The following is a 16,805-nucleotide window of genomic DNA, read 5'->3' on the forward strand; positions in this document are numbered from 1 at the left end:
CATCAGCACGTCACAGGGAAGAGGGCTTCAAGGAAGGCCAAGACGGGAAGTCGGCTGCTTCCCGAGAGGTGAGAGGGGTCTGGCCCAGCCACACACTGGAGGGACACAGGCCCCCAAACACTTCAGGGCTTCGTCACTTGCCTACCGGTCACAAATTAGCCATGACTGTCACACAAAACAGGGAGGGCTCGAATCAATCGATACCCAGCTACTGCGTCACCGCATCCCGCGTGTGTGCGACCCGACGGCACGTTCAACGGCACAGTTCAGGTTGTGCCCCCCAGCGTGGTGTCTTCCCTCCGTCCCTCCCTTTTTCCTCTTTCTCTCTTCCGGGGATTAAACCCAGGGCACTTTACCACCGAGCCGCATCCCCAGCCCTTTTTATTTTTTAATTTGGGACAGGGTCTCACTAAGTTGCTTAGGGCTTGCTAAGTTGTTGAGGCTGGCCTTGAAGTGTGTTTTCAATAAAGTCATCAGTATTCGAGGCCACTCTGCAACCTATGCCACAGGACAGGTCCACATGTGACAGGTGCGCCTCACTGTCGGCCCGGCTTGGTTCCTTTAGGCCACTTTACTGAGGTATGACTGACGTTAAAAAGTTAGTGGTTAGGGCTGGGGATGTGGATCAAGCGGTAGCGTGCTCGCCTGGCATGCGTGAGGCCCGGGTTCGAGCCTCAGCACCACATACAAACAAAGATGTTGTGTCCGCCGTGAACTAAAATAAATAAATATTAAAATTCTCTAAAAAAAAAAAAAGTTAGTGGTGCCCACCTGCAGTCCTAGCACGAAGGAGGGCCATTTGTGCCCAGGAAACCAGCCTGGGCAACAGAGCAAGGTCCTGTCTATTAAAAAAAGGCTGTGTGTGTCTTCTGTGTCCAGCTCAACGCCCTGAGGCATCTGGAGGTGAGCGCATGTGAGACCATCACCACGATCACCGCCAGGGACACCGCACATAGGACCCAGCCCTTTGTGCATTTTAGATATACACTGCAGGGTATTTTGCTTGTTGTTTGCTTTCTGATGGTGCTGGGATGGACCTCAGGGCCTCACACAGGCCAGGCAGGCCCCAGAGATGCCCCCCAGCCCCAGAACAGCCCTCGGCAGCCTGGCGCTGCGCGGCCCTGCAGCATGCTTCCCACCTCCAGCCCTGACCTCAGGCCCACTATTGGGCTTCTGGACTCCAGTTTCCATTCAATGCTGTGCAGAGTGTGAAATGAATAGATTTTCTGTGATTCAAACTGGGGTGGAGAGGAGAGGACAGGAGGCAAAAGCAAAGCCACTGCCTCCCAAACTTGAGACATCTTTTGAAAAGAAATGATTTCCTCGACCCAACTCTGGCCTCGGCCCACAGAACAGCTGGAGGAACATCACCTAGTGACTGGAGGCCTCACCTTACTAAAATGCTTCCCTGATGGGAAATAGTCACCGTAAAATGCCTGAAATGATTGACACGCTGGGCTTGGTGGCGCATGGCTGTAATCCCAGTGACTGGAGGCTGAGGCAGGAGGATCATAAGTTTGAGACCAACCTCAGCAACTTAGCAAGGCCTTGTCTCAAAATAAAAAATAATTAAAAGAGGGGCTGTAGCTTGGTGGTAGAGCACTTGCCTACGTGAGGCCCTGGGTTCGATTCTCAGCACCACATAAAAATGGATGAAATGAAGGTCCATTGACAACTAAAAAATAATAATAATAATAATTAAAAGAAAAAAAAAAAAAGCCAAGCTGGGCGTGGTGACCCACACCTACAATTCCAACAACTCGGAGGCTGACGCAGGAGAACTGCAAGTACCAGGCCAGTCCCGGTAACTTAGCAAGACCCTGTCTCAAAATTTGAAAAAAGGGCTGGGGCTGGGGCTGGGGCTCAGTGGTACAGCATTTGCCTGGCTTGCCTGAGGCCCGGGTTTGATCCCCTGCACCACAAGAAAATCATCATCATCATCATCATAAAAATAGATATAAAAGGGCTGGGGAGATCTAGTCAGTGGTAGAGTCCCCCCTGGGTTCAATCCCCAGGACCCTCCCCACCAGAACAAGGGCGAGGGGACAAAGTTCTCAGTGATTCTTGGTCCTCTGTGATACACTCCACAGCCACCTAGATTCCGTTTCAAGAAACGCTGCTCAGGAAAGATTATTTATTTATGTTATCTCTAAGACAAGCGTTGTTGAGCAAATGACCCGTGTAAACAAGGCCGTGGGTCTCTTTAAACTACTTGAGAGAACAAATACACAAACGGCTCAAGCAATGGCCACAAATCATTCCCAGCCACTGGGAGTGGGGCTTCTCCACAGCGCTCCGCTCGGGCCCTTCCTCCTTGGTGCAGAGCCGCCCTATCTACTTCAGAACCAAGACCCAGGCCTCTGCGCGAGAGTCTGCTCTCAGCCATCGCCCCTCACCTCCAGGGCGATTGTCACAGGGACCGGTGACCCTGCGAAGGCTTGTGAGCGCCTCTGCTCCTGGATGTCCCTCTTGCCCTGGTCACCTCCAGACGCGTTCTCCCTGACTACATACAGGTGTATGGGATACGGCGACAACAAGCTTTGGACGCCCAAGCCCTCAAAGCAAACCCGACAACAACAAAGCCCTCTGCTGTTGGAACTGCGTCCACTCCAAGATGACTGACCGCAGGCCAGCAGTGTTTTCAACCAAGTCATCAGGATTCCAGGCCACTCTGCAAGCTACACCAAAGGACGGGTCCAAATGAGACAGAAGATCTGAATAATAAAAACCCTCAATAGTAAGTGAGGGCCCGCGGCCACCGCCGAGCTCCTGTTATGCTGGATCAGCACAGCTCTGCCGGCGCCACGCCCTGCTGGTACCAACTCAGGGACACGCAGCGTGGACATTTTTACAGCAGCTGAAAGAAAATTCGTAACAGATGAAAAACTAATCAACCCACTTACATTCTTGACCCAAATGTGGGAAACTTCATGGAAAAAAGTTCCAAATCTTTAAAAGACTCCTTGTGAGCAACTAGTACAAACGGGCCTTTAAAAAGTGCTTTTGACACTTTGGGAATGGTGCCCACCCTGTGGCAGCAGCTCAAGAGACCCTGGCTTTTTTCTTTTGGTGCTGGGGATTGAACCCAGGGTGCTCTACTCTACCCCAATGTCCTTTTGACTTTAATTTTCAGACAAGATCTCACTAAGTTCCTGAGGCTGGCTTTGAACCTGCAGTCCTTCTTCCTCAGCCTCCGGAATCGCTGGGATTACAAGTGTGTGTCACCATGCCCCATCTTGGTCTGCCTTCTTAAAAGTCATCGAAGGCTCCGAAGAGCTTTCATTTGAATTATAGTCACTAATATTTATCCTATCAGAAATTAAAGATTTTAAAAATCTGTTAATTCACCTGTATAGTAATAAATCCATCACATGCTAAGTAAATGGTGTAAATTTTATTTTTAATTTTTTAAAAACTATACTTTCAAGCTGGGCAAGGTGGTCCACACCTGTAATCCCAGAGAGGTGGAAGGGGGCTGAGGCAGGAGGATCACACATTCCAGGCCTGCCTTGGCCACTCAGCAAGACCCTCAGCAACTTAGAGAGGCCTTGTCTCAAAATAAAAAGCACCGTGGATGAAGCTCTGTAGAAGAGCACCCTTGGGTTCATCCCCCAGGATAAATATATAAATAAAATACAAAAATTCAAAAAATGAAGAAATGTACTTAAAAACAAAAACAAGCAAACGAACAAAAATAGTGGGAAAGCGACCGTGTTCGTGTTGCGGATCTCTTTATGCCTGGCTCAGTAGGAGGCAGCTGGTCCTCACTGATGCTTCTGCATTAATCTAATGGTTCCTTACTTAGGTTGAAGTATATGGAAACATCCGGCTCCACACAATCAGGTAGTTGGAAAACAGGCGAATTTCAAAGACCCTTTTTAGATAATTGCAGGTTTTCTCTGTTGTTCCACCTGGAAGCCGAGTTGTGGGAGGAGATGGAACCTGAAGGTGCTCTTCCTGCTCCCTCGCAGTCAGGTCCAGCCGCCCACCCTGCACTCTGAGCAGATCTTTACCTGGGATTGCACAACGTTATTGATGGGTCATCTAGGAAATCTATCCCACTGATGCATGCAGATCTCCTAAGTCTCGACATGTTTCATTACAAAATACCAAGAAAAAAAAAATCACATGTGTTTACATCACTGTCTCATCTTTCCTGAGTCTAAACATTTGGAAGCTGTTACACTCACAGTGCAAACACAAAATTTCCCCAAATTCTAATTTATGCTCATTCAGGTGGGCGCTCTGGCATGCATAAAGTACTTTATGCATATTTCCTACCGTCTCACACATATTGTTAGAGATGTATATTCAAGTCTGGGGACAAAATAAAATTAACAATCACTGTTTTATCGATGACTTTTTTTTTGAGATGGGGTCCTTGCAATGTTGCCTAGACTGGCCTTGAACTCTGAGGTTCAAGCCATCCTTCTGCTGCAGACTCCCCGGTAGCTGGGACCACAGTCCCATGGGCCACTCTGCTTGGCTCTATCAAAGGCATTTTAAAATAAAACTGAAAAATGTTACCAGCTCCTGGTGAGGACTGCAGGAGCCACGGTACAATCCAGAGCTGCAGCCTCGAGTCACGCAAAGGCCCACGGTGTCACCCACCTTCGCTCCCGCGCCCTCAGTGCAAGGGTCAACCAAGTGTAAAAGACAGATGGTCACGAAAACAGCTCTGACCCGCGGACTCCCTGAGAGGGCTTCAGGAGCCTCCAGAGGCCCAGTGACCACACTTTGAGAACCACTGCCATATGGCGTACACTCTTAAAACTTCTACTTAAAAGTTGCCCATTTCCAAAGTCTAAGATTAAGCACTCTAATACCTAATGGAACAGAATGCTTAATTTATACACACACACCGTGCCTGCCCACTCTCAACCATTAATCCTAAAATCCTCAGGAGGACTGCAAATGAATGTTTCCAAGTTCCTGGTAACAACCTGATGGTGCCCTTCAAAAACCTCTTTAAAGCCTTCTCTGGACCTCATGCTTGACCTCCAGGTCACCTTGTTCTTCAACTCAAACCAACCAAAGATCTGTGCCAGGAGCGTTCAGCTAGGAGAGGCTGGATAAGCAAAAAAGACCCAGGAAGAAGCAGCAATTGTGTTAACTGCTGGATTCAGATGACTTCAAGTCTGGCTTTAGGTACAGGGCCGGGGTGAAGCTCCTTCACAAACTAAGGATCGAATCGTAGAAGGTGCACATCACACCATTGGTTTAGAATTAGAATTAGAATTCTTATAGAATCATGAAGTTTAATGAAAATGAATTCTGTCTTCACGCCCCATAGGCAGTACTAAAGTTGGTCTCTCTGGGTCAGTAGATGATGAGGACTCTTGATTACTAGGTTTGATTTTTTTTTTCAAATTATGCAAAAGAGTTGACAAGGAAACTGCATTCAGAAAAGTCATATCTTTTTGAGATGTGGAGACCAAGTCATTCACAAGGAAGTTTTTCTTCAAAGTATATGTCAACTTTTTTAGGCAGGAAGAACAGGGTCTGGCTAAGTCACCAGGGCTGGCCTTGAACTTGCAATCCTCCTGCCTCAGCCTCCCAAGTGCCTGGTTTATAGGCGTGCGCCACTGCACCCTGCTCCAGGTCAACTTTGAAAATATCTCTTTCTCAGGGTGTAGCTCAGGGGTAGAGCACTCGCTTACACCCAGGGTGAGGCCCAGGGTTCAATGCACAGCCCCGTAAAAACAAAACAAAACTAATACGGTACTTCCTATAATTGTGAAGTGTACTCAGCCAACATTAATTCAAAATCCCTGGGAGGAGCCAACCTGCAGAGGAGCTCTGAGGCTAAAGTCACCTCTGCATATGCAGCACAGAGTCAAGGACCAGTGACTCCGAGGTCAGTTTCCCCAGAAGCACATCCTCCCCAGCAGCTACTCACTCCCTGAAGGGATTACCCCCTCCACATTTCTGGTTGCACTCTGCCTGTGCTACCTGTACTTCTATTTTAGGATACTCTGATCTCTGATAAATTCACTTTCCCAAGGACTTGAGCACATGGTTCCCCCTTAAATGTCTCTATTTAAATGGGGTCCCTTGGATGACATGACTGGCATTAGCTTCCTCCACCTTTGAGGGGAAAATGGCAGAAGACATAGATTAACAGAAGAGTAACTGTTTAAAAAAAAAATTTAAGTGTTTTTTGCAATTGCTTAGCATGCACAAGGCCCTGGGATGGATCCCCAGCGCTGCAAAGAGGGAAAAAACAAAGGAAGAAAACAGAAGGCTGTCTCTGGCTGCCCAGCGGGGATCCGCGCTCCCCTCCAGTGGCCCACACTCAAGCTAAGGCGACAGATTCTAGCTGGGAAGGGACGGCCACGACGCAGCTCTACGACTGTGGTAAAAAGTTTCGCATTTAGGTTTCTTTGTTACAAGTAGCCACGAGCCAGGTTTCTGCTGTGGAAAGGAAAATAGGAAGGAGTTACTCTGTGTCCCAGCTTCTTTCCGGTGGTGGGAACAGAAGAACAAGACCAGAAACAAACAGAAAGAATGTGTAGAGACAGATGGGCATGGAAGTGAATTTTTGTATTTTTATAACAATAATTATACTGTGGAGAGGGAACAGGAGGCTGGGGTTAGATGCACAGTGAAGGGAGTTTGCAGGGAGGAGCCTGCCCGGAGGAAGGCAGGGGCTGCACCCGGAGACAGAGCCGGGGACCTGAACAGCAGCGCAGGGCTGGATGGGGCGGGGTGCCAGCGGGGAGAGCCGAGGAGCCGCAGTGGGACACTGTGCTTTAAGAAGCAGCAACACACCTGCCGTCTATTTCAGTGTTCTCTGAATACCTCAGTAACCTCCAGTCCCCAACCTGTTCCTCTGGATACAACAAAAACAAACAGCTGTAACCGCTGCACGCTGGCGAAAGAGATAGGAAGGAATACGATTTTTCAGGGCAGGAAGGGGGAGGTCATTTCTTTATCATTATAAATGTAGGGCAGTTTACCACTGAGCCACACTCCCAGCCCTCTTTATTTTTTATTTTGAGACAGTCTTGCTAAGTTGCTGAGGCTGGCCTGTGATCCTCCTGCCTCAGCCTCCTGAGTAACTGGGATTATAGGGTGCATCACCACACCTGGCTTCAAACAAACAAACAAACAAACCCACACAACTTTTTAAAGAGCACTTTCTTTTCTTTTTTCATTAAAAAAAAAAAAAACTATGGGTGGGGGGAGTTTACTGGGGATGGGACCCAGGGCTTCCTGCCTGCGAGGCTCTCTACCAACAAGTCATATCCCTGGCTCCAAACTGATTTCTATTAGGGCAGTTTTTATTAGTCTGTTTAAAAGGTCACTCCTCCAGAAAGACATTGTCAAATGTCTTAAATAGAAGAGGAAACGTATTAAGGACGATGAGGCTATAAAAATTAGTCTCAGAAAGATGAGTCTCAGTTGTTGCTGTCTATGGAGTCTGACAAAAGAAACGGGGCACAGAAAGCAAAATCTTGCTCTTTATAATAATTTAAAGACCTAACTTTCACTGGAACCGATCACAAGAGGGCTTAATCAAGTCGTGACTGTAAGTAAGATGTACATCTGTAACACAAACGTCCAGCACCCCTGGCGACTGGCACGGACCTGGAAGTGGGGTGTATACTTGCTCACTTCCTGGTTCCCATGAGGAGGCTGGACCGCGAGGCCATCCAAACATGACAGTCTCTTTCCTGAGCCAGCCCAGTGCCACCCCCCCTCCACAGCCTGGAGAGCTGAGCACCTGCTGGGCTGGCTGCAGGAGGTTCTCCCCCCCAGCCCCCCCAAACAAGTTCAAGATGATCCCAGGGAGAAAGAGAAGGGGAACCCGTCAAATACGTCAAATACCAGGGAATCAGAAGGCTGGAGGAGAGGCCGGGGCGCAGGGTAAGGTAAGGCCAAGGCCAAGCCAGATTTAAGTCCCGACTTACTTTTAAACTCTATCATATTTCCAGGTGGAGGGAGGAAGGACGACAGAATACTTCAGGGCAAAAAATGTTTAGCCTAGTTGACACCGAGGAAAAGGACTTCCACCAAACGCTCGCCAATGGTGGGGTTCTAAGGTTCTGGCGTCTTGTTTGTCTGTCTGCAGGGCAGGGGCGGGTATGGAGGTGCTCTGCCACAAGCTCTCCCCTGGGCCCTGAGCTTCCAGTTTTGAGTAAGTCAAGCAAGGACAGGTGACAGAAGAGTCTCCATGCCACGGCCCAGTTGGCCATCTCCGCCAAGGACCTAGGATCACACGGGGACGGCTGCCACAGCTAAGGGGTGAGGACTGCTAGGAAGCCATGTGTGTCCCTGTGGTGGGCTGGGGGGCTGCAGAGAGGGAGACTGAAGGGGGCCCAAGACAGCACTTGCAGAAAACGAGGTACCCGTGGGCGTCCCCCCGCTGGCTAAAGCTCTCGGTCAGACGAGCCTGTGCAGGTGGTTCTGGAAGACATCCCTTGGGACAGACACTGCAGACACCCATTGGCCACCCGTCCTCCCTACACAGAGCACCTGTCTGATTACGAGGTCACTTTTCCATCTCTATTGCAGGGAGGACATGGACACGTGACAAAAGCCTGGCTGACCAGAGGCAGGGGATGTTTACTGGGCTAATACTGAGGGTGAGGTTTTCCTCTCTAGTAAGTCTCCCGGGACTTTTGTTTGTTTGTTTATTTTTACATTTTTGTTGATAGTAGGGATTGAACCCAAGGGTGCTCTACCACTGAGCTACATTTTTATAATTTTTTTTACTTTGAGACAGGGCCTGGCTAAGTTGCTGAGGCTGGCCTCCAACTTGTGATCCTCCCACCTCAGCCTCCTGAGTTGCTGGGATTACAGACGTGCACCGCCCTGCCTGGCTAAGCTGCTCTTCTTTACTCGACGTGGCTGCCTGTGCTGCTTGGAATTTCTGAACCGTCCTGCAACCTTGAGGGGGAAGCATCCTCATGGGCTGGGGATGGCAGAGCCGGAGCATGGAAAGCACCCAACTTTTCCATGATGTTATTACTGCACTGTGACACCGACCCAACCCTCTGGCCCCTGGGCTCCCCAAACACGCACGACACCTGGTTGTTCAAGCCACTTTTCAGTGGATCTCGGTTGTGACCCGAACACCTCTGTCTCCACCATTCTTACTGGGCAGTGACCAGGACCCAAGACCCTGGGCAGCAGTCGAGGCTTCAAGGGTTTAAATAAAAGACTTGCTGGACCCCAGCGAGACCGGGGATTAGGAGAAGTTCCTTCCGAGGAAGTGAGTCTATGCAGAGGAGGACGGGAGGTAAAAGCCACCCAGCAACACAGAGGGAAAGGGGGACCGAGGTGGGGGGGGGGCTCAAGCCCAAGAAATGGAGGCGCCCTGTGTCCAGATAAAGGGGAAAAGCAGTGGGAGGGGACAGGTGGGGACAGATGTCTCAAGGTCACAGCCAGGACCCCACAGGACTGTGGAGCAGTGCTTGACAGCCCGGCCACCTGCTTTCCTAAGACTTCTTTGGAACTTAAAAAAATTTTTTTTCTTTTAATTTAAAAAAATACTTTTGAGGGTCAGGGGTGGTGGCTCAGCGGTAGAGCGCTCGCCTAGCACGTGTGAGGCCCTGGGTTCAATCCTCAGCACCACACAAATGTAAAATAAAAATATCGTGTCCACTTAAACCTAAAAAATAAACATTTTTAAGATAAAATAAATAATCATGTCTTAAAAAAATACTTTTGGTGTTGGGGGTGGAAGCCAGGGCCTGTCCCACTGGGCTATGCCCCCAGCCCCAGGCTGTGCTTTAAAATCATTTAGTGAAGTTTAGAGAAATGATCAATGACTCTGGAAAGGGTTGGTTTGTTATCTCTTTGTCTGTGTTCTTGTTGTTTCACAATATGAAACCATGGTCGCGTTGACGGTCATTTTCTCCCCCAGCCCCATAGCCCAGCCCATCAGAAGCCCTGAATCCCATCTTCCCAACACTCCCAAGAAGAGGGTGCAACATAAGGCCTTTGGGCTTGGGCAGAAGCCTCAGTTTTCTCACCTGAAAAATGGGGAAATAGACTTTCTGCCTGTTGCGTTCTTAAAATAAACCAGTGGCCCAGTGTACATACACGTGGGGTCTGGTTATCAAGCGTAATATTATGAACTATGATCTACTCTAGTTCTGCATTCCAAAAATGACCAATGTCTTCCTGTTGAAATTCTCTGAAGGGGAATTAAGATGAGAGAGCAGGCTCTACAGGAAGAAGGAACAAGCAGACACAAAGGCTGGGCTTCAGAATCATTAATCGGGTGAACACTGGGAGGGGAGCCGTGTGACCGTATTAATGCAAGCCCACGGTCCGTCTATTGCAAATAAAAAAAATTCCTGCCAGGTGTGGTGACGCGTGCCTGTAATCCCAGTGACTCAGGAGGCCGAGGCAGCAGGATGGCGAGTTCAAGGCCAGTGTGGGAACCTTAGCAAGACGCCATCTCAGAACAGAACACCAGAGCTCGGGGTGCAGCTCGGGGGGCCAGAACCTGCCTCGCAGGAGCATGGGGGTGGGCGGGTTCCAACCCTGCGAGCAGGAGGGACAGAAAGGCCACCCAAGAGAGAAGAAGGGCAGCGCTGGGGATGGAACCGAGACAGCCCTGAGCATCGGGGCAAGTGATCCACGGCTCCTCAGCCTCTTGGTGGGACCAGGGGCCGGCAGCAGAAGACGGGAGGCCGCCATGCCCGTCCATTCTGTTGGCATCACGTCCCCCAAATGGGAAAAACGGTGCATTTTTTTCCTGAAATTTCACTAGAGCTGAAAAAAGAGGGGCTGGGGCGTGGCTCAGGGAGAGCACTTGCCAGGGAGGCCCCAGTTCCACCCCAGCCCAGGGGGCTGTGATCAGAGGGGAGCCTCGGGAAGGTCTCCAGCCTGGGGGCCTGTGGCTATTTCTGTCCTCGTCCATCCACAGGCACATTTTCGCAGACTGTTTTTAAGGCTCCATAATTATTTCATTGTTGGCTTAGGACGGGCTGATGGGAAGGTCTTCAGGATAAGAGGCACTTAAGGTCACCTGAGCCTCTGCCAACCAGAGATAAAAACAAAGAGAAAACATCTATGAGGGAAACACTTCAACCCATAGGATGATCCATCCCATGAAGTATTGAACTACTACTTTTTCCTTGATTGATGTACTTCCTTTTCTGCCCCATATATATATATATATATATATATATATATATATATATATATATATATAAAACCTAATTCAGAAAATGGGCATTGCTTAGTACCCAAGTATGGATTGATTATTGATTGCAGAAAAGATTTCACACTGGGCCGGGGTGGGGGGCACTTATGTTGTTGTTGGGGGGAGCCCTGGGGATTAACCCAGGGGTGCTCTATCACTGAGCCATATCCCGGCCCTTTTTATATTGTATTTTGAGACAGGGTCTTGTCAAGTTACTGAGGCTGGCCTCGAACCTTAATCCTCCTGCCTCAGCCTCCTGAGTTGGTGTGCACCAAACAAAATGCTCATGGAGGTTAGTCACAATAAGCAACAAGTGCTTTTTCTACTCTATGACCTAAACAACCACCCATCCACTCATCCAACTAAATATTTCACTGAACACCTACTGTGTGCTAGCACTGCTCTAGGAACTGAGGACCCACAGCAAACAGAAGATACAAATTCTGCCTTCTCATGGAGTTGGTGTACTACTCGTAGGTCTTTATTGTACAAAGCTATAAAGAAATCTAAGATGAGTTTAGAATGGATTTGTTCGCTTTTCCATGAGAACAACAGTGTTCTCCCTAAATGTGGACATTTCATAGCCCCTTGATTCCTATAACAACCAGTTATCAAGACTTGTCCCACGAGGCCGGCGGCCCCGGGGCCTCCCCACTGGGTGTCCAGCTCCCCTCCTGCCCAGGTCTTTTCTAGAGAAGGCGGGTCCACCACCGAACACCACCGTCTGCAAAACGGGAAAACTACCCACCAAAAAAGCCACTGCACTAATCTGCAGTGAAAATTGCTCGGTTGAGCATTTCTTTGCTCATTTATAAAATTAACCTTTTTCAGATATGGTCATCAGCCTTTGGAATTTCCTCTCGAAACCAATCTCGCTGTTTTGCATAATCTCTTCATGTTAAGGTAATTAGCTGGGCCACATTTTGAGCAACTGTTCTTCCTAGTTTTGAATTTTTCTGTGTGACTGCTAAGGACTGAATGTTCACATCCTCCCCAAGTTGCAGGTTCAAACCTAACCCCAGCGGGTGGGATCTGGAGTGGGCTTTGGGGAGATGAGTGGGTCAGGAGGGTAGAGCCTCCTGAATGGCATTAGCCCCCCACAGTAAAGGCCCCTGAGCCCCCTTCCCCGGACCAACAAGTGTCCCTCACCAGACACCAAACCTGCCGGAGAAACAAAGGCCCGTTGTTTATAAGCCTTTGGTTCTCTGTATTCTGTGAAAAGATTTAGAAAAGCAACTTTTGACACACAGACAAATCGATGTTTGGTGACCCTAGAGGGCTAGGACTGTGAGGGTCCCTATCTCGTCTTGTCCTTCTCTGTGCGGTCCAGGTGTTCTTCAACAAGCATTTTTTGCAGGGCTGGGGATATAGAGTCCTTGCCCGGCATGCTCGAGGACAAACAAAACAAAAGCAAACCACTTTGTGTGATTATTAATTTAGCACAATATTAACCCAAGTCATGACTTATCACTTTAAAGACACCCAAGGAAATGATATAAAGAAAGGTCTACTGTGTGCCGAGCACAGTGGCCTGTCATCCCAGCTTCTCTGGAGGCTGAGGCAGGAGGATCACGAGTTCGAGGCCAGCCTGGACAATTTATCGGGGCCCTGTCTCAAGATAAATATAAAGAGCTAGGGATATGGCTCAGCGGTAGAGCACCCTTGGGCTCAATCCCCAGTAACCCCCTCAAAAAAACCCAAATCTATTATGGAAATAACATCTACCCTTACTTTACCACCATTTCTGTCTAGACAATAATTCCTGATAAAATAGCACAAATGTTGCCAGTTTATTCAAGTTTGATGTTTTTACTAAAAGGAAAAACGTCTCTATTGTCGTGTCACTGAACATGGAAGGATTCTCTCCCTGGGTACCAACTTCTGGGTACCTAAGAGCCACGTGCTCCTAACATGGCTGCCTCCTTCACCAGGCCTAAGTCGCTGCATCCTGTGGGCCAGGGAAGCTGGCGCTGCCAGGTGTCCTTGGTATACACTTGCTGGATGATGAGCAGGTCGATGGAGCATCTCACTGGTGACTGTGTGGCCCGGGGCCAGTGTCAGTGTGGTTCACATACGTGGTCCACGGTCCGGGCTTGGGGCAGCGTGTGCCAGGGGCCGCGTGTGCCAGGGAGCTGGGTGCAACTCTGAGACAGCAGCCGCCGGCTCTCAGGGAGCTGTTAAAATGCAAGATGGAGAGCGCTCTCCATACAGAAGATGGTGATCTGCTTCCTAATCTTCAGTCACCATGAAGTAGAAGCCGTCCAAGTCCCAGAGCAGAGAAGTCTCCAGAAGATCTCTAGCTCGTGGCTGCCTTCCCTAGCTGCTCATGAGCCTGCAATCCCAGCCCTAGTGGGTTCCTCTCATCACTTATACATGGGCGGCCTCCTCTGCTTCCTGACCGAAAGCTCTTCAGGTTTTAAACATTAACAGAGAGTTCAAAGACAGCTCACCAGGCTCGGCTTTATTTTCCAGTAGTTGTAAATCATTTCTGATTTCATCTTACCTCAATGCTGAAAGCGCCTCTTTCTGCACATGCTGATGTAACCAACACAGGAATACTCTGTTTTAAAAATGAACCCAAACAGGTAAACTAAGAGGACACACTGCTAGTCCCACTGTGGGGCTGGGCGAGCTCTGTAGGTCCTGCAGCTGACACCCTGAAGTCACACTGCCTGTGTCCCAGGCTCACTGTTCCCACCTAACTGGTGGCGGGAAGTCCCTCTGTATTTAGTGCCACTGCTCTGTACACGTGAAGATGGTTCTGGTGCTGGAAGTGTACATTTGTGGTAGAGCACGTGTTTAGGATGCATGAGATAGACCCTGGGTTTGAGGTCCAGCAATTCGGGGAATAAAAGATAAAACTGGCAAGTTATGTGTTATCTATATTTTACCACAGTTTTTAAAAAGGAAAGAAGAAGACGGGTGTGACGGTGTGTGCCTGTAATCTCAGCTACTCAGGAGGCTGAGGCAGGAGGATCAAAAGTTCAAGGCCAGCCCTCAGCCACTTGGGGGGCTCTCATCTAAAAATTTAAAAATAAAACAGGCTGGGGATGTGGCTCAGTGGTAGAGAGTTTGCTTAGTGCCTGAGGCTCTGGGTTCAATCCCCAGCATCAAACACACACGCCCAAAGTAAGAGTATTAGGAGAGACCAGGAAGATGGCCCGACCACACAAGGCCATTGAAAGGAACGTGGAGCACACAGGAAGCCACCTGAAATGCTCTGCGACACTAAATCTGCACTGGTTTGTTGACTTGGCCCGCAGCCCGGCCCTCCTGAGTTCCACTTGGTCTTAAGGGCTGAAGACTATGAACCACATTTCCAGACTCTTCTAATTAAGGCTCTGCTGGGTTTTGCAAGAGAGATGGGCTCTCATGGGAGATATGGAAAGCAAAAATAAGGTAATGGAAAAAAAAAAAAAACCAACAGTACCAAATGCTAGAGTTGTTTAGGACATAAAATGCGTTCATACATGTGAAGTGCTTAGAACTGGCGGCGAGGGGCTGGGCGTGGAGCTCGGTGGCACAGCACCTGCCCGGCAGGCACAGGGCCCTGGTTCCAGCCCCCGCCCCGGGAAAAATCAAAACTAGACGCCTGGCACCAAGTCGGTAGTCACAGTATTGCCGACATAGTAAACCTCGTGGCATCATCAAAACACAGGCCGATGATTCACACCCACCAGGGCCACAAACAGTGAGACGTCTCCACAGGAGCCTCGGCTCACGGCTGGAGCCAGTAGGAATGCCACAGTGGTCACGGCTGGAGCCTGAGTCGAGGAACTAATTCCCCACGTCCAGGGATTTTTGACAGGACCACAGAAACCTCCAATCGAGAAGAAAGTGCCCATGTTTCAGGAGTTCCTCAGCATTGTGCAAGTGCAAGGCATTCTGCTGGCCCCACAGAGGCTGCAACTCAGATGATCTCCTTGCTCCATGGAAGTGCTGACAGCGTTCGGAAGGCTTGTTAATGGTCTAATTCGAATATATCTTATTTTGCTCTCGATATGAATCTGGGTCAGTCTTTTTCCTATTTCACAAATACAAGGCAAGATTTGGCAGTTGATGCAGTGGTGCATACCTGTAATTCCAGCTACTCGGGAGGCTGAGGCAGGAGGATCACAAGTTAGAGGCCAGCTTCAATGACTTAGCAAGTCTCAAAATAAAACATAAGAAGGGTCGGGAGTATAGCTTAGTGGTGGAGCATCCCTGGGTTCAATCCCCAGCACAGTGGGAAAACAGATTTGGTGAGATCGTTTGAAACAATGTCCCCCGGGCTCCCATTCTCTTAACTGTAGACTACCCAATTCATGGCAGATCATAACAGCTACCCCTTCTAGAGGCTCTGCTCCCAGTACCCTGTGAGGCAGACACGGTTAATATCCCCTTATTTGTGAGGGTAAAATGAGACATAGAAAGGCCAAGGACTCACCGGGTGTCACATAGCTATTAACTGAAAAAGAGGTGAGACTTGAACCCAGAGCTCCAGGCCTTCATCTTTAGACTGTCTGACCAGAGGGCCCTGCTCCTGGCTTCCTCTGTTGTTGCCCACGTTGTACTAAGTTCTCAACAACCAGGTACCTTTCTGCCTCCATAACCCGCCCACGGCAGGGTCAGAACTGTGTCCAGTTTTGGACACCAGGCCCCCGGGCAAGATGCAAGGGGCAGAACTGGAACATGAGAACAGCTTGTCCTGAAGTCCACCGTCTCAGCCTCCGTGGCACAGAAGCACGGCCGGAGAGCGCGTGCAGAAGGAGCTGCTAGCAGGGAAGGCTCATCGGGTTGGCTTTGTTTTGTTGGGTGGATGGTGGTGGTATTTTTTGGTGGTCACCAAAGAAGAAAACCTACTACTAATCATTACAGGTTGAACAGGTGTGATGCGTTTGGAATTCTAATATGGAGAGGAGGGACCCAACCCTAAGGACAGGAGTCTCATTACCAGATGCCGTCAAGTCTCATGTAAAACTTGAAATGTAAAATGTCTCGCATCTACGGTAGTCGTTAACTTACAAAATATCGAAAGGAAATTATTATATTTTTCCACGTCCTCTATGAAGTGCAAATTTGTGTTATTTCAAACCTATATTTATTCCAGGTAAAGGAAACAAATTCCAACAATAGAAGAGGGTCCCTTATAATCATCACAGTAAATGGTACTATTAACAGCAATCAAAACAATTGTAAAACTCAAGTTTTGCTTCAAGAAAGATTTAGGCTGGGGCTGTGGTTCAGCGGTAGAGCGCTTGGCTGGCACATGTGAGGCGCTGGGTTTGATCCTTAGCACCACATAAAAATAAATAAATAAAATACAGGTATTATGCACAACTACAACTAAAAATATTTAGTAAAAAAAAAAATTGAATCAGATAGCTAATAACTTTGTTCTCAGAAATCCAAAGCACCTCCAACATAAAATTCTGCTTGAAAATGTTTACTTATTACTAAAATAAGTAGAAATATAGTCCAACCAAGTGAGTAGACTACAGCTTCTTTATTGTAATATGTTATTATGAAATTATTGATTTATTTTTGTGTAATGGAGATTTAACCCAGGGCCTTGGACATGCTAGGCAAGTGCTCTACTACTTTTTTCTTGGGACAGGGTCTCACTAAATTGCCCAGGCTGGCCTAGAACTTGTGATCCTCCTGC

The 16,805-nt window shown here is 48.6% G+C and overlaps 1 protein-coding gene and 1 long non-coding RNA gene across 16 annotated transcripts in view; one reads left to right on the forward strand and one right to left on the reverse strand.

Moving 5' to 3' along the window:
• The window catches only part of Fnbp1 (formin binding protein 1), a 105,180-nt gene that overhangs the window by 65,098 nt on the left and 23,277 nt on the right, over positions 1-16,805 (reverse strand). The window lies entirely within an intron of this gene.
• Positions 8,040-9,272, forward strand: LOC124097134 (uncharacterized). The gene is made up of 3 exons (XR_006853138.2): positions 8,040-8,247; positions 8,518-8,588; positions 8,729-9,272. It is a non-coding gene; the product is annotated as an uncharacterized LOC124097134 (long non-coding RNA).

Source organism: Marmota monax, unplaced genomic scaffold (assembly GCF_021218885.2).
Source record: "Marmota monax isolate L192 unplaced genomic scaffold, Marmota_monax_Labrador192_F-V1.1 WCK01_AAM20220418_F8-fsc00020, whole genome shotgun sequence".
NCBI classification, from domain to species: domain Eukaryota; kingdom Metazoa; phylum Chordata; class Mammalia; order Rodentia; family Sciuridae; genus Marmota; species Marmota monax.